Source organism: Lissotriton vulgaris, chromosome 9 (assembly GCF_964263255.1).
Source record: "Lissotriton vulgaris chromosome 9, aLisVul1.2, whole genome shotgun sequence".
NCBI classification, from domain to species: Eukaryota; Metazoa; Chordata; class Amphibia; order Caudata; family Salamandridae; genus Lissotriton; species Lissotriton vulgaris.
In genome coordinates, this window is record NC_141697.1 from 631904383 (window position 1) to 631928112 (window position 23730).

General features: G+C 46.2%; 1 protein-coding gene across 1 annotated transcript in view; it reads left to right on the plus strand.

Annotated features, from left to right (window-relative positions):
- SART1 (spliceosome associated factor 1, recruiter of U4/U6.U5 tri-snRNP) overlaps positions 1-23730 on the plus strand; it is a 598340-nt gene that overhangs the window by 323890 nt on the left and 250720 nt on the right. The window lies entirely within an intron of this gene.

Here is a 23730-nt window from a genome sequence, read left to right on the forward strand (position 1 = left end):
CGCTTTCATGTACAATCGTTGGTGCTTTGTACTTTTTCGTGCCCCTTTCACTTAAATTTCTAAAAATGCATATCGCCAGTCCCCCTTATTTTCCTGTTGGATACTGCTTAAATCCTTTACACATTACCTGTAATTTAAGCCCGACTGCTTTGTATCAAATTACCAGGGATTGAGCAGTGGTTTATTTGAATGAATTTGTGTGACATAGAGTAGGTAGTGACCTTATGCTTTGAGGTGGACACTTGTCCACCCCAAAAAAGAATCCACTTTTCTACATCATGACAGCAGATGCTTCCATAGTGGGATGGGAAGTCCATCTGCAGGTCTCGGAAGTAAGAGGGCACAGATGCTACCATGACAAGCTGTTACACATCATTGTCCTGGAATGGAAAACTATAAGAGGATCTGCAATCATTTTTTCCAAAACTGATGAGCTAGGCTGTCCTCACAGGAATGGACAGCACCACATCCATGTTCTATGTAAACAAATAAGGAAGAATGGACTACCAGCTTTTTGGGGGGAAATGCTCAAGACGTGTGAAACTGATCGCTGGAATTTTCATGATGGTGGAAAACCTCTCGGATGTCACTAAAGTCTTAGCAGAATGTCTGAGCTGCTTGTGACATCCAACCACAAGTGGAAGCAAGATTACCCCAGAGTCTAAGGGAGATGCCCTTTGATGTCCATGATATTTGCATACATCTTTCCAACGCTGCCGTTATCCTGAGGGTGGTTAGCAAGCTCAAGAAGGAACCTTGTTGACTGATATTGATATCATCTGACTAGCTCTAGTAGTACTGGTGCACAGATCTTGAGCTATCAAACACCATGCATTCAAGTGAGCACACAGCTGGAGTTTCTCTGTAGGACTGCAGAAGAAATTATTCATCACAACCCATCATCTCTATTTATCGCTTGGTTCCTGAACACATGGAGTTTGCAGAAATAGCTGTATCTCCTGAATACTGACTTAAAATAGCCCAAGGTTGAGCATTGTTGAGCATTAGATGTTAGCAGACTAAATAGAGACGTATGTATGATGTATTGTCCGGCTGAAGGTATGCACCCAATGTCTTCCAAGCCTCATCAGGTGCTGTACTGTGCACCTTATCAGGCCCAGTTGTCTTTCTCACAGCTCTGTCAGAGTTCATTTGGCAGAACATTGAACAGACTACTTCTGTTATTGATGACTATCATTAAACAATTCTTAAAGGGTCTCATCAAAGTTTTCTTTCCACTTAGAACTCTGGCATCTAAATGAGAACTCAACACAGAATTGACACAACTGGCAAAGGGTCCATTTAAACCTATCCGCAAGGTTGGGATGGAATTCTTGTCATGGATTGTGCCTACTGTATTAACTTTGAATACCACACACTTAGTGAGCACAATTCAGGCATATACAATTAAAGATCCTTTCCCAAAGTTCCCTAGGTGCATAGTAATCTTCTACATCAATTTCAAGTTCAGAGCATGACTTTCATCTTAATGAACCAGTAACTTTGAGCTTTTTCAAAAACTCAAGTAATGCTACAGAAACATAATTACACTCTTAGAATTTGAGGCATCAGATATTCAGCCTTGACAAGACCAACACTTTCAGAAAGTAACACCAACTCATTGTTTCCGTTGGTCATCCACAATGAGGCCAGCCTCCTTTTTGGCCCATCTTTGCAGTTTAGATTGTATCACCTATTACCTTCTCTCATTAGAAAGGTTGTCATCTCAATGGCGATAGTGACTACTTTTACACTCTTTGGTGGGTGCCATTAGCAGATTTTTTACTTAGCACTATTGTCTGAATAAGTAGATGTCTAGAGAATGAGCAGTTGGTCAGGAAGTACTATGGCAGCTATTTCAGTTGAGGAGCTTTTGTATGCTAGGTTTTCTCTCGAAGTATATTTTTATTCTAAGTGTGCAAGTTATGATTGCCAGTGATGTTTACATTGAGGATACTGATACACTGCTTTCTGTTGTGATTCAAACATGTGAATCTATGAAGGTTCCAATGCTGGAGAAGAGACAATTTACCTGTTTATACAATTCTCCAGTGTTTGTGTCTTTCATAGATATACACATGACTCTCCCTCTTCGCAGTCTGATTTTCCCCTGTGCCTTAAATCCTCACACTGGTGGTAAGAAATCTGAGGTATAGCGGCCCCTATTGGGGGTTTGGTTCAGTGTGCTTCCTTCTGATTGACTGAAGTTTGGGTTGTCTTTTGATGCCAAAATGTTACTAAAGGGCCAGTGTTTCAGGCCTTTAAGTCTCGATTGTCAGATACAGCTTTTTGAAGGACTCCCTGCTTGGTGATGGTTACGGATGAAAGCATGGAAATCTGTAAAGAGAAATGGAAGCTGGCAAGCTAGTTAAAACTATTTGTTTCTTCTCCTGGGACCTGGTCTGGGTGACCTAATGGCACAAGGACTGTAAGTGGATGTTGACTCTCTTCCCATGTCTAAGGTTACTCCTGGCAGTCCAGAGAGCGAAAAAGTCAACAATGCAGAGGTTCCACTTGGTACTGTTATTTGTTGTATCGAATAGGGATTTCTTGCTGCAGGTGCCTTACCTTAGAATTTCCCAGATGTCAGGCTGGATACGGAAACTTTTGTGCTCGCAATACCTCTTGCGTGTGCCATTGGGTGGCTCAAGTCGGTTCTCCGTGACTTCGTCTATGTCATTAGCCACCCAGGCGCACGGACTTCAGGTCTCATCTTTCCATGCCAGTTAAGCGCTGATCTGGAAAAAGCTATCCCTTTGTCACTTTTTGACAGGTTTTTTCGATTTTTTTGTCTACTTCTATATGTTTTCCATTGTGTCAAGGGATGTCTCCGAGGAAGACCGGTTCTCCAGAATTGGGTCTTTCATAGATTCCCATGCTTGAATCATTTCCCGTCGTCAAACTGGGAGTCCCACGGTACATTTAAAGTATTAAATAATTACTTTAACACTGAAGTTAATGGAGAAAAACATACACTTTAATAGCTCGTCCTAGTCATTAGGAATGACCCAAAGTCCAGCCAATCAGACAACAGCACCCTTTAGAATCCTCACCACAGGGTCTCAAAGCTTTAAGATTTTCTACAGCGCGTGGTGTATGTTTGGAGCCTCCCTGAGCTCAGCTCAGTATTTTTTTTCTGGTCTACTTAAAATAATTTTTTTTTCTAAACCACATGTCTACACCTAAAAGATCTCTGTTTAGGCACTGGGATGCCTGTGAAAAGCTGAGACTGAATTTGGACGATCCTTGCAAGAAGTGCATTCACTGCTTTCACCCTGACCACCAGGTGCAAGATTGCAAGTCTCTCTGAAGACTTTGAGAGATAGAGAGGGAAGGCTTCTTCTGTGGTTGTAGAAGTTAAAAACCAAAGACAACCCCCTGTCTGTTGATGACAGCGATACCCCCCTCAAAACTATTGCCTCAAAAAAGAGAGCAAGTGATGTGGAAATCGTCTCCCCGAAGGTTTCTAAGGTGGTAAAGAGGCAGCACCATTCATTGAAGGCTGACAATCAGCCTTCTGCTTCCAGTAACGAGTCTGTCTCTCATAAAGTGCATTCTTTACCCTCTACGCCTTCTACGAAGGTCTCTACCAGAGTCCATTTTGTCACCATAGGAGTTGAGAATATTTTTACCGTCGTCTAAAACGTCGTTGACGCCCTCGTCGGTGACCGCCTCTGTCGCCACTACTTCTACTACTACAATGTCGACCTTTTCGTCTCCTCGGTCTAAACTAATCATGTCCTCTTCTGCTTGTCAGTCGACTATAGTTTCTGTGAAGGTGAGACCTTCTACGTTGACGGCAACATCGTCTAGGAAAACGTAGACATACCAAACTTTATGAACCATGGGTGCGACCTCATCGAAAAAAGGACAGTTGTCGAAAGATTCAGTCATGACTCTCTCATTGCCGCTGCAGTTGTCGATTGCCCTCAAACACAAAAATCTTTAGTCGCCGGTGGCTTAGACAATGGTCCTGAATTCTTTGACAACAGGCTTGCAGCGACGTACATCAGCGAAGTCCAGGGCGGCGACTCAAGGTTAATCGGCGGCTGCTCCGTCTATGGGGGGCTCTTTCGACAGTTGTTTTGGCAACGACTATTCAGTGGTAGGGTACCCCGTCGGCGGTTTCTTAGTCAACGATTCTGTCTACTACACAGAAAAATAGATCTAAGCTTACGTCGACGGATGTACATACAGTCAAGGACACTGGTCTTACATCTGCAGCCTAAACAAAGATCTTCGCAGGATACAACATTGCCTGTGCATACCTCTCCTAGTAAAGTGCCCTCTAGTCCTCAGGAAGAATTTTTTTAGTATGATGATGATGAGGATTCTGATGAGAAGGGCATGTTTCGTGTGACACACAGCCCTTCAGACCTTCGTATTAAATGCCAGGAGGATGAGGACGACCAATAATATTACTATCCCCATCATGACCCTAACCACCAAAATAGACAGAGACCAGACTCAGATGCCTGCTTACCCACTTTCAAATCTACAGCACATGGTGGACAATTGCTACCACAGATTCCCACTATAAGATCTGGCTACTTGGCGAACACCGGCTTCCATTCTAGCCATCTTACCTAAGCTGGAAAAGAAATACAAGGCACCTGACAACTCTCCAGCATGCCTAATTGGTCAGCCAAAGCCGAATTCTGTAATTTCTCAGGCAGCTCAATGTCGTGCCAGAAATCCCGCTTCACCTCTGTTCCCTCAGCCATATAGGGACAGAGACGTCTTGAAACCATTCGTAAAAAATTCTCCACCATGGCAGCGACCACAGTTGGGGCAGAAAACTCTTTCAAACCTAGGTAGATATGACTGACAAATGTTGTCGGACATTTCACAATTTATTGATCTTTTGTCCGAGGAGTCAGTTTAGTTCAAAGGTCTTTATTCGGCTGTATACCAGCCATAAAAGAAAGCATTATAAGACAACATTTCAGCAAAGGTTACAGATATAAATACAAGAATCTTATAATAATAATCTGCGACAGTGGCAGTTTCAATTGTCAAAATATCAATGTCATTAATAATTAATTTCACTGGGAAGTCTTTTAAAAACCAGGGCCCAAAATGTAAACAAGTTCATAAAGTCATTTTCCAACAATGTCCCATAACCGCACGTCCAGAGAAATTTACCTATAGATCATTAGACAGGTAAATTCATCTTTTAAAAGCTGGAGGTGATATAATGCAGCCCAACGCTGTCTTATGTTTAAAAATGTTAAGAGGTATTAAAAAGGCACGCCTTGGAGCAATATAAAGCTTACAGAAATACATCAAAGAAATACATCAAATGTAAGGTGCTCTGGACTGACGCTGAGTCGCATGGGCCCAATTTGGCAACACAATGTACATTGCGTGGATATGAGACCAGGAAGTGTGAAATGCCAAACGTGAACCTTTATGAGATCAAATAATTTAACAGGAGTAAAGTAAAAAGAGAGCGAAGGCTCAAGACCTGGGATGCAGACTAACAGTGAGTGTTCTACAACCCTCTTTTTTGCTATCTCCCGAGTTCCTCTGCTCAGATATAAGTGTGTTATGAAATCTCTTTACTTTTGGCAGCTTGGCAATATTTCCTGGATTGTAAAAACAATCAGACTGCCCCATGGTCTCTAGCTGGTCTTTTATAGGACTAAGCTACGGTATTTTTTTCACACACTCCAGTTTTAAACAGTCTAACATGACCGCACTATTTAGGACTGCTTCTTTCTTTGCCCAGATGTTATGCCATAATAATAGCAGGGCTAATTGTATTTGAAAAGTCAAATGAGTTAAGCAGAGTTCGCTATGACAAATGGTGGCAGCAGTACTTTTGGGGACTGTCAACAGACGTTTCATAAACATGCTCTCTACTCGTTGTAGGCCCTCTACATAACAAAATCTCCAAACTCCGGCACCATACAAAGTGACTGCGCATGAGCGGGCTTTATAGATATTAATAAGTGCATTAATAGGTTTTGAGCCTAATTTTTTGGTAAATCTAAAACTTGCCTTCAGGTGTTGATTAAAACCTTGATTCTACTAGGTGCTTTTTTGGTCAAAGAGAATTCCTAAGTAAGAGAATGTCGGGACATAGGTCGATTGTACATTATTTATAAAACATGTTTTTAAAACGGTGTGGGGTTTGCCCACCACCATGTTATAAGATTTCCCTACATTAGTCTTCAGGCCAAGGTCATTCGTAAAACCATTAAACCTAATTAAAAGCCTTTGCAGCCCCACCCCAGTTCTATACATTAAAACACAGTTGTTTGCATATAACAATGCAGGTAACGGCCTGCGGCCTATCGGAGGAGCATCCACTTTCCCCTGTGTGATGTAAGTTTCTAGATCGTTTATATACAGGAAAAATAAAACGGGTTTCGAAAGAGCAACCCCCTGGCGAACCCCGCAATCATTTTTATTTGTCCTGTGAGTTCGCTATCTACTCCAAAACGAACTCTCCCCATCACATCTGGGTGGTGCATGGCTGCTAAAAAATGTACAATGGGGGGTCAATACCCATGTTCAGCATCTTTTCCCAAAGTCTTCCTCTCTGCACCCAGTCAAAAGCAGACGCCAGGTCCATGAACCAGAGGTAAAGGGATCCAGGCCTGGCTAAAATGTATTTGCCTATGTCCAGGTGCAGATTGAGGCATTGTTCAACCGTGCCCAAGCCTCTCATGAAGCCATATTGAATATCTGTGAACTTCCCTCTGTCTGTTACCCAGGCCTCCAACCGCTCCTGCATTACCCTGCCCATAATCTTACAAATACAATCTATTAAAGAGATGGGCCCATATCATTTAGGGTCTGACCTGTCTCCTTTTTAGGTCTCGCCTAGCGAATGCAGCGCAAGATCTATTTCACCTTGGCAAGACTATTGTCGTAGCTTTGGTTTGCGAAGGGAGACGAACCATGTGCGCACCTGGACAGGCGATGTGCACGCGCACAGCGTCAGGACACTCCGCACGCGTGCATATCTCCTGTCCCCATATAGGGCTAGGGTTGCACAGCGTATGCATCTCGCACTTTCACACACCCCTCGTCGGCTCCACGTAGACAGCTTGTTCATATATTCATCATACATTGATGGCGTGTTGATTTTATTGAGGCAAACTAGAGGATATGTAAATGCAGCGGAATACTTTACCTCCTGCCCGAGCCCCCCAACTCTCTTCTAGCAACAGGTAGGCAGGTACAAGGCTGCGCAGAGACGCTCCCCGTGGAGGCCAAACCCACCACCCACCCCCATCAGCAGGAAGCCTGATGCGCCCCTGCCCTCTTCCCTGCACTCGCGCATCGCCGAGCTGAGGCTGCGGGGCTCTCTGCTAACTGCTCGCCGTGGCGATCCAAAGTAGTTATCAATCTGGTGCATTTCTCAAGTTCGCTGCACCTGCTCTTAAGCTGGCTTAGAGCACTCTCGGACACCGACCGAAGCGAGCTGCTGTTGTGAACATCTGCGTAATGGCCTCTCTGGTGGCAGTGTCGGGCCTCCTCCCCGCCCCGCTGAGCTGTCTGGAAACCCTGGGCTGAAGCGAGTGACGGTAATAGCCAGTGTGTCCTGGGTAGGTGCACAGGGGGGCGTGAACGGTGAATCCCCACCTGCTGCTCACTACAGAACCCAGCGTGTGATGTATCACGGAAATGTTCGGTGCCAGTGATTCAGCGTGAAGCACTTTTAATAGTTTTTAACATGTTGCATGCGCTGCTTTGACACTCGGGTCAGCCCACTTTGTTGACCTTCCAATCCATCTCCTTCTCACCTCCTGCCGCCACACACAAACCCCCTTCCCCCAGCCAACAAAATGGCTTCAGGTGAGTTGGGAGGGCGGGAGGGTTAGAGGGTTCAGAAATTAGTCACTGCTGTATTTAGACAGAAACTGAGCTGCGAACACGAAAGGGGCATATTGCTGCCCAAGCAGCAGCAAGGGTGCAACATATCTTTCTGCCCGTGCGCTATCCCAGCAAGGGCTGGACCCGCATCCAGGTGTTTACAGGGGCCACCACTGAGATGAGCCAGTGCGAGCTTTGCTCAATGTCTGACGCTCGGGCAGAAAGGTGTTCAGAACACATGGACATCCGATTTTCGGCCTCTCTGTAGAGTGCCCAAAGCAATGCCACTTATGATTCTCTGCAAACTTGTGGGTAGGGTGGCACTTGTTGGAAAGTGTAGTTCACATGTTAAAGCCACTCCCTTAATTATACATACCACGCCCACTACCCGTACCTTTTGGTGGTACAGTGATACAGTTGGTAAAGAATGATTTCCGCACAGAAAGATAGATTTTGTGATCACAATATCATTGTGTTGGCAAGACAACGAGAGATGTAGTCTGATAGGTAATCACAGCTACCAAATGTAAGCTCAAGATTTCCCAGACAACTAATATTTATTTTTCCACTAAATAGTTTTGCTTTGTGAGAGCTCGAATATAGCTCACATCGAAGTTTAGGCTACTCGCCTGCAATTAACAATGTACGTTTTTCTCAATAGTTATTGGTCTTCTATACACCTCAATCAACCATGAAATAAAGATATAATTAAGGATGATCCATGAGAAAAAAGAAAAAGACATCATTGGTATATCAGATTCGGGGCACAATAAATATACCATTGAATGTGCAGCGTTTATTCACTTGGACCCCAGTTCCAGAGATCTTCAGCGCAGATGTGGCCTCGAATGAAAGACAAACACTGGGCTGATTGAATTAACAGATTTCCCCTCAATAGCCACACAGTTCATTATCGAACTGGGTACCTTTGTGTTTGGTTACTATGAACACAAGCATTTGAAATGCAATAGGTCCCGCATTTGAGAAATTTTGAGCGATTACCATTGGAAATGACAATGTCTTTTATCTGTTTTAAATATCAACATAAATAAAAAGCATTGTAACTTAGAATGCCAGCAGCTAAAACACTCGCAAATGCGAGACCTATTGCATTGCAGATGCTTGTTTAAAAATAGGTACTATTATCACGGTGCTCCAGGAGGCAGGGGGGCCCTCGGACGCATAGCAGCTTAAAATGTTAGTTAACGGAAGCCACAAAGGTGGATTAGCTAAAAACCGGACTTCCCGGATGCCATCAGACCCAGAGGCCTTATTCTTCACAGTCTGGATGAGGGCCCTTTCAACCTCATCTAGTGTTGGGTGTGCCAAGGTTGATGCCCCATACTTAAATTTGGCACTAGAGTGGAGCTCAGTGTCGCATTTATACAGGCCAGTAAAATGTTCTACCCAGACTTCGGGCATTATTGTGCCATCAATGTTGCTTTTGTTATAGCTGTTAAAAAAGTCGTGGTTGACAGAATGCCAGAATAGTCTGGGATCTCTGCTCTGGCAGGCTACATGGAGTTGTTCCCAGGCATCTTGTCTAATTTCTAGCTTATGTTTCTCTAGCGCCTGTTTCTATTCAATATGTGACTGTTTTACCTTCAGTTTGTCTCAAGGTCTTACCTTTAATGTTTTAATTAGTTTATTATGGGAATTTGTACCGTCACTGTTAAACCACTTTTTTTCCGCCCGAGGTCTCATGTTGTGATTACAAGTTAATAAAATGTTAACGTCTCAGTAATGGCCGCAAAGAATGTTAACATGCCAGCAGGATGTATACTGTCTTCTAGACAGTATAGGATTTGTCTCAGATTAGATGTTATAATCTAGTGTAGAACAAGGTCAGGATTTATTGTGGACCACTTACGTAGTAACACCTTATTTTTATCATGGGATATTGAACATGATTTGACAGATGTGCTTGGATGGTCGCTTTGTATTTCTAGCTCCAGTGATAGGGGCTAATGGTCACTAAAGCAGACTTTATGTATGGTGAAGGTCACAGCTTGGGGCTTAAAATAGTCAGAAATGACAGTAAAATCAATTAAGGTGCATTGGCCTCTCCCAACATATGAGACTAACTCAATGTTGTCCATATTAATGAAGTCGAGAGTGAGGGAAAGTGAGAACTTTGACAATAAGGAATCGAAAACGTTCCCACAGGTGATATGATCAAAATGACAACTGCCTTTAGCTCCCCCGTGTACTAAATGACATGCAGACTATTTTGATAGAGGGCATACTTTGAAATGACCCCGGTCCGCCCCACCCCCCCAGATGGACTACAAAATCCATAACTATCTCCTGAATGTGTCTGCACAGTGTATTTTCCAACTCTTGAGCAATGTCTGTGTTTTTAATGTTAAAATTATCGTGATAAAAATGTACAGGGATCAAGGTTACATTTTTTCTAAGAAGAATGTTAATAATCTGAAAATGGGCTCAATGAAGCTGAGTTTTACCGATTCTACCAGTCAATGTCGTTGAAACCAAGGTTAATAATCCTCCCTTGGCATGTCCACCTAGGGTTATATTAGCTGATGTATGAATAGAGGCATAACTATTATTATAAGCAGGTTCCCTCAACCAAGTTTCCTGCAAACATATAATGCTATATTTTCCAATGAAATCCTCCTGCCTCCTCCTACAAACATTATAGACGAAAGACATCCTTATCCAGTATTTGGGTGTCTTTCATATATTCACATGCCTGAATCATTCCCCGTCGTCGAGACGGGAGCCTCCGGTATATAAAAAAGTAATGTCCTAAGACATACATATAAAAGAATAGGCCTAAGGGTCTCACCTTAGTGTTCTATCTAGGTCCTTATGCAGGAAGGACCAAACGGAGTAGGCCCAAGGGTCCCACCTTGGTAGCCTATCTGTGTCCTTTTGTAAAAAGGACCAAAGTAAAGAGAAACAACCAATCAGCTACTACCTCCTTCCAGAACCTTCCTGTCAGGAGCCTCAGTCTCTCCGATTTTCTACCGCACGTTGTGCTCGGGAGTCTCCACCTGAGTTCTCCTCAGGAAACTTATTCTTTTCATCAAAACTCAATATTTTCACAACTTTTTTGCCATGGCTGATAGCCAGAAAAAAGGACTATTTCGAGCCTGTACCTCATGTGGCAAAAAGAGGCTGCACGTGGAAGATAAACATGAGACCTGTTTATACTGCCTCTACCCCCAACACCAGGCCAAAGACTGCAGAATATGTAGGACATTCTAACATAAAACCCAGAAGGACCGGGAAGGACGTCTTCTTATATGGCTGAACAGGTTTAAGAACAAACCTGAGAGCGACCTGGTTTCAGAAGGTGAGAGCATGTCTGGCGCCTCGCAGTTCTCCTTGAAGAGGCCTAGGGTTTCCTCTCCTGGCCCCTCAGACACCCCTCCTAAGAAGGCAAGAAAGTCTTCAGAGGGCAAGCCACCTGTGTCTGACAAGGACCTTCCTGTCCCCAGGAAGCAGCCGCCGATTCAGACGACGACAACAACGCCGATGGCCTCCTCAGCGCTGAAAACCGTCTCTACGTCGACGACAACAGTGTCGAAAACGTCGGCCTCGTCGACGTCTTCCTCGTCGACGAGAACGACACCTTAATCGTCGACGATTAGACCGGTGCCATCTACTGTTCCCTCGACGACTAGGACTACGTCGTCGACGACGCGGTCAATGCTGAAGACATCGACGAAAGCCACAACGTCGACGAAGTCTCCTTCGGCGTCGACGAAGCCGTCGACGACGGAAAAGTTGTCGTCGGCGAGAACAACGGCGACGAGGGCATCGACGACTGACATACCGTCGACGAAGAGTAAAATTCCGCCGACGACGGAAAGCTCTTTGGTGGCACCGTCGACACAGGCGTCGACGGCAACTAGTACCTGGAAGGAGTCTGAGCTGCTCTCACATGCTATGGATGCCCAGACGTCCCATGTCACGATCAAGATTACTAAAAAGCCAATCACACCGGACATGACATCACCTAGTAAGGTGCAACAACTAACACCATCCTGCTTCTTACAAGACCAGGAACTGGATGAGGAACTGTTTACCCAGGCCACTAGCCCTTCGGAACTGGTGCTGAAGTGCCAGAGTACAGATGAGGAACAAGATGTTGAGGAATATGTGGATCAAACTGTCCATACTCAGGTACACACACAAGTGACACCAATGGTGTGCCTGCCAGCATCCATAGTTTCGGACCTACAATTCCTCATCAAAGACTATAAAGAGCGGTTTCCAGAAAAAAACACTCCTGTTGCTCCTCCAGCTCCGCAGGTACCTGCTCCTGTACCACGACATAAGCCCCCTCCGCTGGTACTTCCTAGAACTCAGGATCCAGCACAAGACACCATCTCGTCCGACGACGATAAGAGAGACCATGAATAGGGGGAAGTCCGCGATGATGACTCAGACCCTGACGCAGACCAGGACTACGTCACTCACTCTCCGGCCTCTCCAGAGCCACAGTCTTCGGAGTCTCCACCCGCAGACATTGGTGGCTTCCATAACCTCATTGAGAGAGCAGCCAAAAGGTTCCATATGTCCATGGAAACACAGGAGACTGAATGTTTCCTCTAAGATTTTAAGGAACCTGCGAAAAAGACAACGAGATCGATCCTGATTATTGACTACCTATTGAAACAGGGCAAACAACTCATGCAGACGCCAGCTTCTCTGCAAGTAATAGTGCCCAGGCTTGACAAAAAATACAAACCTACATCTTTGGCACCAGCATGCCTCACGGGTCACCCCAAGGCAGACTCCGTGGTTACTCAAGCAGCGCAGAAGAATTTGCTCAACCCTGCGTCTCCCTTATCAACACCACCCGATAAAGAAGGCAGGAAGCTGGATGCCATCGGAAAACGCTTTTCCACCACGTCTGCAACGACGGTGAAGATCGCAAATTCTATTGCACTCCTGGGCCGCTACAACCGTCAGCTCTGGGCGGACATCGCGCCCTACCTCGCTAACCTGCCAGAGGATTTGAAAGAGGAGGCACACTCGCTACTCCTAGAGGGCCAAACATCGGCTTCTGAATTGATTGACTGTGCCATCGACGTAGCCATGACTGGCTTCAGACAGCTGGCGGGCGCCGCTGTTCTAAGACATCAGGGTTGGCTTAAGGCCACCTCCTTCCGCCAGGAAGTTCAAACTAAAATAATTGATATGCCGTATGATGGCGAACATCTTTTTGGCGAAAAGATCGATGAAGCCCTCACCACAATCAAAAAGGACACCGATACAGCCAGAGCTCTGGGAACTCTACAATCTAGAAACCATTCCTTTCGTGGCAACAGAGGGAGAGGACAATCTACGTACAGAGGTTCCTACCAAAATAGGTCCTCCTACTCGTACTCCCAGGGCAAGACGCAGTTCCAACAGCGTCAAAACCAGACGGGACGTCAAACTTCCTACAACAAATCGACTTACAGGGGAAAAAACCAGAAGAGACCTGCTGGCAATCGCCAATTACTCTTCCCTTTGGCCAGCCCTTCCACCATCACATTCTTTAAGACTTGGAGGAAAACTCTCCTTCTTCCTGCAGAATTGGCGACAAATAACGACGGACCAGTGGGTTTTACAACTTCTCCAACTTGGTCACTCACTGGAATTTCTTTCAAATCCCCCATCAACACCACCAGCCAAGCGGCCTCACAGACACCTACGGCTGCTTCTTCAGGAAATAGCTTCCATGCTTCAAAAGGGCGCAATAGAAAAAGTTCCACACGCCCAAAAGGGGGAAGGATTCTACTCCCACTTCTTCCTAATTCACAAAAAAGACAAGAAATGGAACCCGATCCTCGACCTGAGAGCGCTCAATGTGTTCCTAAAGAAACAGTCGTTCCGTATGGTCACACTACAAGAGATCCTGGGACTCCTGGAAGAAGGCGACTACATGACGTCACTAGATCTGCAGGACGCCTACTATCACATCCCTATCCTCAAAGGACACAGGAAGTACCTCAGGTTCGCAGTAGCAGGAACCCACTACCAATTCCGTGTTCTCCCGTTTGGCCTCAAATCTGCCCCACGGATATTTACAAAATGCCTCTCTCCTGTGGCAGCCTTCCTTCGTCAACAGGGACACCAGGTTTTCCCATACCTGGACGACTGGCTGGTAAAGGCCCCGTCGGCAACAGCCGCAGCCGCGTCTTCCAGCGCCTCTCTGCATCTTTTCCGCCAACTAGGCCTGACTCTCAACTGAGAGAAGTCATCATTGAAACCAAGCAAAGTCATCACTTTCCTTGGAGCGACCCTGGACACGGAACGCGCGAGAGCCTTCCCCTCGCAGGAGAGAAAAACGAAACTTATCTCCTTACCCACGTTAGTGGCATCCAAAAAGACTCTGACTGTCCGTACCTTCAAGTCGCTCCTCGGCATGATGTCTTCATGCATTCTGCTCATTCCACACTGCCGTCTCAAAATGCGCCCCCTTCAGGAAGAACTGACAAGACAGTGGACACAAGCTGCGGGATCATTCGAAGACCGCATACGAGTCACACGATCTATAGTCGACCATCTACAATGGTGGAGGTCAACCAAACACCTGTCGCAGGGACTGCCGTTCCTGCTTCCGGCGCAACCACATGTAGTCACAACGGACGCATCCCTAGAGGGCTGGGGGCGGTCCTGCAAGAACTACAGATCAACGGCAAATGGACGCCGCAGGAATCCAAACTCCATATCAACATTCTGGAGCTAAAGGCAGTCATTCTGGCGCTCCAATCTTTCCTCCCATGCATCCGAAACTCCCCAGTGCTCGTCCGGACAGACAACACCACGACGATGCACTACCTGAACAAACAGGGAGGGACGCGTTCGCTTTCACTCTCTCAAGAATCTCAGAGAGTCTGGAATTGGCTCCTCGAGCATGGAATAACACTCAAGGCCGAATACGTTCCGGGCAAAGACAACGTCCTGGCGGACGCCCTGAGCCGGGAACAGTCTCTATCCCACGAGTGGGAACTGGACATGGAGGCGCTGAACTACATCTTTGCGGAGGGCGGAACCCCGCAGATAGACCTCTTTGCCACCAGGGAGAACGCCAAATGCCCAAGCTTCGCAAGCAGGCTTCCCCAACCAGGAACACTAGGGAATGCATTTTCCATAGCTTGGCGGAACGTGTTTGCTTACGCCTTTCCGCCATTTCCACTGATACCCAGGGTCATCAGGAAGATGAAGTCGGAGCCCTGCACCCTGATCCTCATCGCCCCATCCTGGCCGAGGCAGCATTGGTACTGCATCGCCTGTCTATCCAACCACCTCTTCGCCTACACAGTCATCAATGGCCCTGCTCACAATGTCCCAAGGACAGGTTCTCCACCCGAACCTGGGCCCTCTGAAGTTATCAGCCTGGCTCCTGAATACCGCAAATTCAGCCACCTGAACATTCCGCAGGAGTGTAGAGATGTCCTCGCTAAAGCTAGAGCTGACAGCACTAAAAAGACCTATTCTCTTAAATGGAAGCGCTTCTGTGTCTGATGTGCGACAGAAGGCCACAATGTAAAGAACAGCCTAGGCGGAGGTCTTAAATTGCCTACACAATGGTAACAGGAACAAGAGACTTATGAAGGACAGTTTCCAAAAGATTGTTTTCGTGCTGAACAAATTCATTATTAAATAAAACAAATTAAAAATACATATATCAAATGACACATTAAAATTATATTTCAGAAATATAAATCACAGTAAAAAACACTTAATCCGTTCCTTTTAGCAATGAAACAATGGGGGAGTAGTATATCAAGTTGTGTGTCGACGCGTTTCGGCGGCCAGCGCCTTTCTCAAGGCAGGGGACAACTTTCTGATATTTGAAGCGTAAATGCGTCTCCTTCACGGAATATGACCAATTAGAGAAGGGGCTTCATATTTTAGAAATGTCACCTAGTAGCGCAATTCTTTAACATCAAGTTCTTAAATAGCAGTTGTTAGGAGGGCTTCTGAAGATTCTATTTAGCTTCTTGTCATAAATCACAAAACGATGGGTGAATCTGTATTCAACTTATAGATCAAAGTATTTATGGTCTGTTTCAGAAGCGTGGAAAATAGTAAACGCCTTGGGTGTAGGTATCTGGATATTACCAACGGCGTTTGTGGTCGTAGCGTGTGAAGGCGGTCTTCTGATCCAAACGTGCTTCCGGGATAAAAAAAGTGCGACAGAAGGCCTACACCCTTTCCATGTCACCCCACAGCAACTGCTACCATATCTACTGCATCTGGCGCAGTCAGGACTTGCACATGCGTCCATCAAGGTACACCTAGCTGCAATATCCATGTTCACAAGAACTTCTAAGGGTCCTTCCCTGTGGGCGGACAGGCTTATCAAACAATTCCTGAAAGGCCTATTCAGGTCCTTTCTAAGGCCAAAACCTATCCCTCCGTCGTGGCACCTCAACGTGGTCCTTCACCAACTGATGAAGCATCCCTTCGAGCCTATCCACAAAACGGATATCAAATTCCTTTCATGGAAGACGGCCCTCCTCCTGGCCCTAACCTCAGCCAGAAGGGTTGGTGAATTGCAAGCTCTCTCCATCCAAGACCCTTTTTTACAATTCAGAGACGACAGTCATCCTGCGCACTAACCCACAATTCATACCCAAAGTCCCCTCGGACTTAATGAGCCAGTGGTTCTAAAATCGTTCTTTCCAAACCCAACTACCTCGGCTGAAAGAACGCTGCATTCATTAGATCTGAAGAGATGCCTCAAATTCTACATCGACAGAACAAGACAATTCAGAAAATCATCCCAACTCTTTGTTGCATTCAGCAGACCAAGGAAGGGCATGCCCCTGACGAAACAAAGTATATCAAGGTGGATCTCTTCAGCGATAACTTTCTGCCATGACAAGGCTGGGCGGCCTTTGGACTTGCGGGTCAAAGCCCATTCCACGAGAGCCACGTCCACGTCTGCGGCACTGTTTGCTGGAGTGCCACTCCTGGACATCTGTAGAGCGGCGACCTGGAAGTCCCCGCATACCTTCAACAGGCACTACTGCTTGGATGCTGAGCTGACGAAAGATGCAGCAGTGGGCAGAGCAGTGCTTCGCCATCTATTCCAGTGAGGTGAGCCTTCTTGCTTCCCACCATCCTTGACTGGTATGCACATCTCTTTATTACTAGATACTACATGACATTGTATGTTGTTGATTTACAGTCGCAGATATGTATTATCTGCAGACTTATATATGCTGTACCAACACAGAATGTGCATATTGTATTGCTTGCTACTCTGATTCAGGCATGTGAATCTATGAAAGACACCCAAATACTGGATAAGAAATGCGTTACTTACCTGTAACTGCAGTTATCCAGTATTAGTGTCTTTCATAGATTCACATGCACCCTCCCGCCTCCCCTGGAAGGACTCACCAATCTCTCGAACAAGTTTACGCCTAACTAGCTTGGTACGTACGAAAATCTGAGAGACTGAGGCTCCTGACAGGAAGGTTCTGGAAGGAGGTAGTAGCTGATTGGTTGTTTCTCTTTACTTTGGTCCTTTTTACAAAAGGACACAGATAGGCTACCAAGGTGGGACCCTTGGGCCTACTCTGTTTGGTCCTTCCTGCATAAGGACCTAGATAGGACACTAAGGTGAGACCCTTAGGCCTATTCTTTTATATGTATGTCTTAGGACATTACTTTTTTATATACCGGAGGCTCCCGTCTCGACGACGGGGAATGATTCAGGCATGTGAATCTATGAAAGACACTAATACTGGATAACTGCAGTTACAGGTAAGTAACGCATTTCTTCACAGGGAGAGACACCTCTAAGAAGCAGTGCAGAATCTTTAGTGTTGGCCTCAACTCGCATTTTTCCTCTAGGTTAGTGGAAACATTTCTTGTTTCCTCCCCAAATGATCCATGATGACAACGGACAAATGAGTCCTCAATATATTTTCCAATGGACACACATTGGAATTTCAACAGATTCCTCTGAATTTTCCACCTCTGCCCTACTTTCTTCCCATCTAACAGAACTGCTGTCTCACATAAGCCCCATGTTGCGCAAGGGAGCAATCAAAGTGGTACCAAGAGCGCAAAGAAGGACAGGATTTTAATCAAGATTTTTCCTCATAAGGAAAAAATAAGGTGAATGACGCTCTATCATGTACCTTCGCCACCTCAACAATTTCCTAAAGAAGTGAACATTTCATATGTTGTCTCTGCAGGAAGTGCTACAATTCTTGAATCATGGCGATCACCTTGGATTTTCAAGACTCCCATTTCCACATCCCCATTCATCCCAAAAACCGGAATTTGTTATGCTTCAGATTGGCTGGCGCAGATTTTCAGTTCCGAGTCCTGCATTTTGGCCTTCGCTCAGAGCCTTGAGTATTTATTAAGTTGTTCACCCCAATGGCTGCTCATCTTCTATAAAAAGCAGGAATTTAAATATTCCCATACCTCGACAATTACCTTATAAAAGTAACCTTCTCATCAGTGGTAAACAGACGCACACAAGAGTGCGTATTTCTGTTCCAGTCTCTAGGGCTGGCTGTCTATCAATGTTCAAAAGTCTCGACTAATACCCTGAAATGTCAGAAATGTTTTGGGAGCAACTATTTTCACGCTGCTGGCAAAGGCCTTCGCCTCACATGAGAGCCAGGAAAAGATACGCAGTCTACCAGCTCTGCTCTGCTCCTCCTAGAAAAGCTATTTTAGTACAAAAGTACAAGCTGCTACTGGGAATGCTTTCTTCCTGTTTCTTCTTCTTAGTTCTCAGCTGCCGCTTACGCATGAGGCCTTTACAGGGAGAACAGGATAGTCCGTGCTTACAGACCTCAGGCTCCTTCAATGATATCAATTGAATAATACCACAGATGAAAGATGCTCTTCAATGGTGGACGCACGTCCCAAATGTATCTAGAGGCTGCTCATTCTTGATTGGCTTACCACAATATGTAATAAAGACAGGCGCCTTCCTCGAGGGTTGGTGGAGCGCACCTACAGGGTTTGACAGTCCAAGGCAAATGGGACATACAACAGTCCCTAAATATCAACCTGTTGGAACTCAAGGCCATTTTCCTGGCTCTGAAGTCTTTTTTTCAAATATTTCAGGGGCATCGGTGCTAATTCGAACAGACAATACTACAAGTATGTACTATCTAAACAAACCAGGCAGAGCAAGCTCGACTGCACTGTCTCTTCATGCTCAAATATGGAACTGGGCTATTTATCACGATATAAACTTAACAGCGGAACACGTTCCAGGCGTATTCAATGTTCTTGCAGATTCCCCGAGCAGGGCAAGCTGCATCAGCCACAAGTCGGAACTGTAAATTTTGTAATAGCTTTAGCGCTTCCACAAGTTACACCACCAACATCGTTTTGGTAAGTTATTTTAACATTCACACCTCTGTGGGGACCCAAGAATCCAGGGTTTAGGGCAGAGGTATTCAAACTTTTGTAGGCTGAGCCCCCCCAGCTGAATGTTTTTAGATGTTGGGCCCCCCCACCACCTGACCGAAATTTCTGGAATCTGGTACACTACATGATCGACTGCCATTTGCATATCACGGGCCATAGTCTGCAAATAATGTTTAACACAATAAGAGTGTTTAGTAAACTGCAGGTTTGTGAATGGGTGTGGTGAAATGACAGAGGCTTATTACACCACTCAAAACACAATTTTCCAAGATAAAATGTGCGCAAATTCTTTTACTAGGATGCTTTGTTTTACACATGACCTAGATTAATAACACCACCAACATAAATGTGTACCCGTTTTGATCTAAAATTGCCTGAAACAAAAACATTTCTTTGCATGAAACAAAAACATTTCTCTGCAAATAGTAATAGACTCCCTCACATCAATCACATTAAAAAGAAATGAAACAAAAAAGTATTTACAAGCATCTGTTTAAGAATTATTCCAGGCCATCAGGGCAAAAATAGAGCTGCCTCTATCAAGGGGACCCCTGAAAAGCTGTATTGCAGTGCATGTAAATATGTCCTGTTGTAACTTAGGATGAAAACCTTGATGGGGCACGACATGCCCATACTTGTGTACAATGGCGCAACTAGACCCCAGGGCTGGCACCAGCACTGGTCGCACATAGTGCAACGGTCTGTTTTTGGCGCCCCTCCCCTATTTCCTCCTGCTCTATGAATTTCGTCACTACCACTCACCAACAATGCACCCCATCTCTCTATAGCACCTTTCTGGCAAACATTTCATTTTTTTATAGCGCTACTCATAGTTTACCCACACTCAGTTCTTTGATCTGCACGGTACATGCTCTTTGTAGCAGGCACATTAAACCTCTGCGCTGTGTGGGTGTCAGGAGTGCCTATGTGAGTGCACGTTGAGCAGTAAGCGGGACATGTGAGTGAAGTGTTTCATGAGTGCAGGGTGAGTACTGCGCTCATGTGACTGAAGGGTGAGGTACAGGGTGAACAGCACAAGTGCATTGTGAGTGCAGAGTGATCACTGTGAGCTCAGGGTGAGCGTGTGATCAGTGAGTGCATGGTGATCATTGTCAGTGCATGGTGATCATTGTGAGTGCATGGTGATCATTGTGAGTGCATGGTGATCATTGTGAGTGCAGGATGATCATTGTGAGTGCAGGGTGATCATTGTGAGTGCAGGGTGATCATTGTGAGTGCAGGGTGATCATTGTGAGTGCAGGGTGATCATTGTGAGTGCAGGGTGATCATTGTGAGTGCAGGGTGATCATTGTGAGTGCAGGGTGATCATTGTGAGTGCAGGGTGATCATTGTGTGCAGAGTGAGCGGGTGAATGGTGTGAGTGCATGGTGATCAGTGTGAGTGCATGGTGATCAGTGTGAGTGCATGGTGATCAGTGTGAGTGCATGGTGATCAGTGCGAGTGCATGGTGATCAGTGCGAGTGCATGGTGATCAGTGCGAGTGCATGGTGATCAGTGCGAGTGCATGGTGATCAGTGCGAGTGCATGGTGATCAGTGCGAGTGCAGGGTGATCAGTGCGAGTGCAGGGTGATCATTGCGAGTGCAGGGTGATCATTGCGAGTGCAGGGTGATCATTGCGAGTGCAGGGTGATCATTGCGAGTGCAGGGTGATCATTGCGAGTGCAGGGTGATCATTGCGAGTGCAGGGTGATCATTGCGAGTGCAGGGTGATCATTGCGAGTGCAGGGTGATCATTGCGAGTGCAGGGTGATCATTGCGTGCAGAGTGAGCGGGTGAATGGTGTGAGTGCATGGTGATCAGTGTGAGTGCATGGTGATCAGTGTGAGTGCATGGTGATCAGTGTGAGTGCATGGTGATCAGTGTGAGTGCATGGTGATCAGTGTGAGTGCATGGTGATCAGTGTGAGTGCATGGTGATCAGTGTGAGTGCATGGTGATCAGTGTGAGTGCAGGGTGATCATTGTGAGTGCAGGGCGATCATTGTGTGCAGAGTGAGGGGGTGACTGGTGTGAGTGCATGGTGATCAGTGTGAGTGCAGGGTGATCATTGTGAGTGCAGGGTGATCATTGTGAGTGCAGGGGGTGATCATTGTGAGTGCAGGGGGTGATCATTGTGAGTGCAGGGTGATCATTGTGAGTGCAGGGTGATCATTGTGAGTGCAGGGTGATCATTGTGAGTGCAGGGTGATCATTGTGAGTGCAGGGCGATCATTGTGTGCAGAGTGAGGGGGTGACTGGTGTGAGTGCATGGTGATCAGTGTGAGTGCATGGTGATCAGTGTGAGTGCATGGTGATCAGTGTGAGTGCATGGTGATCAGTGTGAGTGCATGGTGATCAGTGTGAGTGCATGGTGATCAGTGTGAGTGCATGGTGATCAGTGTGAGTGCAGGGTGATCAGTGTGAGTGCAGGGCGATCATTGTGTGCAGAGTGAGGGTGTGACTGGTGTGAGTGCAGGGTGATCAGTGTGAGTGCAGGGTGATCATTGTGAGTGCAGGGTGATCATTGTGAGTGCAGGGTGATCATTGTGAGTGCAGGGTGATCATTGTGAGTGCAGGGTGATCATTGTGAGTGCAGGGTGATCATTGTGAGTGCAGGGTGATCATTGTGAGTGCAGGGCGATCATTGTGTGCAGAGTGAGGGGGTGACTGGTGTGAGTGCATGGTGATCAGTGTGAGTGCAGGGTGATCATTGTGAGTGCAGGGTGATCATTGTGAGTGCAGGGTGATCATTGTGAGTGCAGGGCGATCATTGTGTGCAGAGTGAGGGGGTGACTGGTGTGAGTGCATGGTGATCAGTGTGAGTGCATGGTGATCAGTGTGAGTGCATGGGGATCAGTGTGAGTGCATGGGGATCATTGTGAGTGCAGGGTGATCATTGTGAGTGCAGGGTGATCATTGTGAGTGCAGGTGAGCTTGAAAGTGAAGGGCGAGAATGAGGAGTGAGTTTTCTGAATGCAGGGTGCATTCCCAGACACTTGAACTAACTCAGCAGGTTATTGACAGCAGTGTAGGCTTTCAGGTATGTTAAACTATTGCTGTTATGGCATTAACCAGGGATCAGGGTGGAGGAAATAAATGTGCTGATCTTGCAACAAACTTCCAGTTTTATGGTTAGGGTTGCCAGCTCATTATTTTGATGGCCCAGTTGGTACAAAAATAAACAGTCACCTAAAGCTGTATTGTCAGCACTTGTCTGTGCATACTTTGAACAGCAAATATAAATAGTAGCACTTTTAAACCCCTTGCATGCTGATGATGGCCCCCATCCGTCATGCACTACGGAGCTCGTGTGCTGATGACGGCTGGGGGCCGTCATAAACCCACCCACTCGCGATTTTGCCGCACAGGCGCAGAATCACGGCAGCATGCAAGGGGTTAGTTGTTTTCTAGGGCTGCCTGAATGGTCCATTACTGATAATAAAATGGAACAAAGACAGAAAAGCCACATTACAAATGTATACGTTTTAATTTATAAACATATTTGGTGTCAAGACAAGCAATAGGCAGGCTGTTTAAAAAACACATGGCTGGCTGGCATTTTTTTTTTTTTTTCGGTAACTTGAAACCCTGCAGGTGTTGCAGCTCGTGCCTGTATAAATTTTTAAAAAAGGGCAGACAGACTGTAACAACATCTCATCCTTAAAGAACAGACTCTCAGGCACATTTCTGAACCTATGGGATGTGTCGGAGGGGGGAGAGAGGACCTTTCATTGTGCTTTACTGGCGGGACCCACAGCTCCAGGCGCGCAATGTCCATTGAACTCAAAGGGCTACAGCCTCCTCCCCTAGCCCTCCCCCCCCATCTCCCCTCCCCCCCCATCTCCCCCTACCTCTCCCCCCCACCCCCCCACCCCGGCTGAGACAGCTTCAGGGACACACACACAGCTGCACCAGAGTACTTCACAGATCTTTAAAAGACCTTTTACTTGTTAATGAGGCTTTGTTGTTTTTCACCCCTCGGTGTGAATCAGGCCTCCGCCGCCATGAGCACCCTCAATCAGCCGGACGCCACTAAGGCAAATCACGTGCTGCGACCCTCTTTCCAGGACTCCACAACCCCCCCCTGGGTGTCGCGCCCCACAGATTGAAGACCTCTGTATTAACCCCCTCCGAGGATGCTTGGGTCAGCCACTTTGAGGGTAAGTTTGGGGGTACTACAGACCGGATATCACCAAGTAGGGTTGTAACTGAAAAGTCTGACTTAACAGTTTTGCAGGAAGAAGTGAGGCTGGAAATAGCCGTCATGACGCAAAACATGGCACCTGGACTAGACGGTATGCCGCCCGACCTTTATATGTCCAACACAAAATTTTAGGCTCCGGTGCTTACCTCTGTCAGTAATGCGGCTGTCCGAGACGGTTGCTCGGCTTCATGGGCCATCTCCACAATTGTCCCTGTTAAAAAATAAAAATAAAAGGGGAATAGAGAGAATGCACACTGTTACAGGCCCATTTCCCTGTGTTCAAAGTTGTTGGCCGAATCCTGTTTGATAGGCTTTCCATCTTGA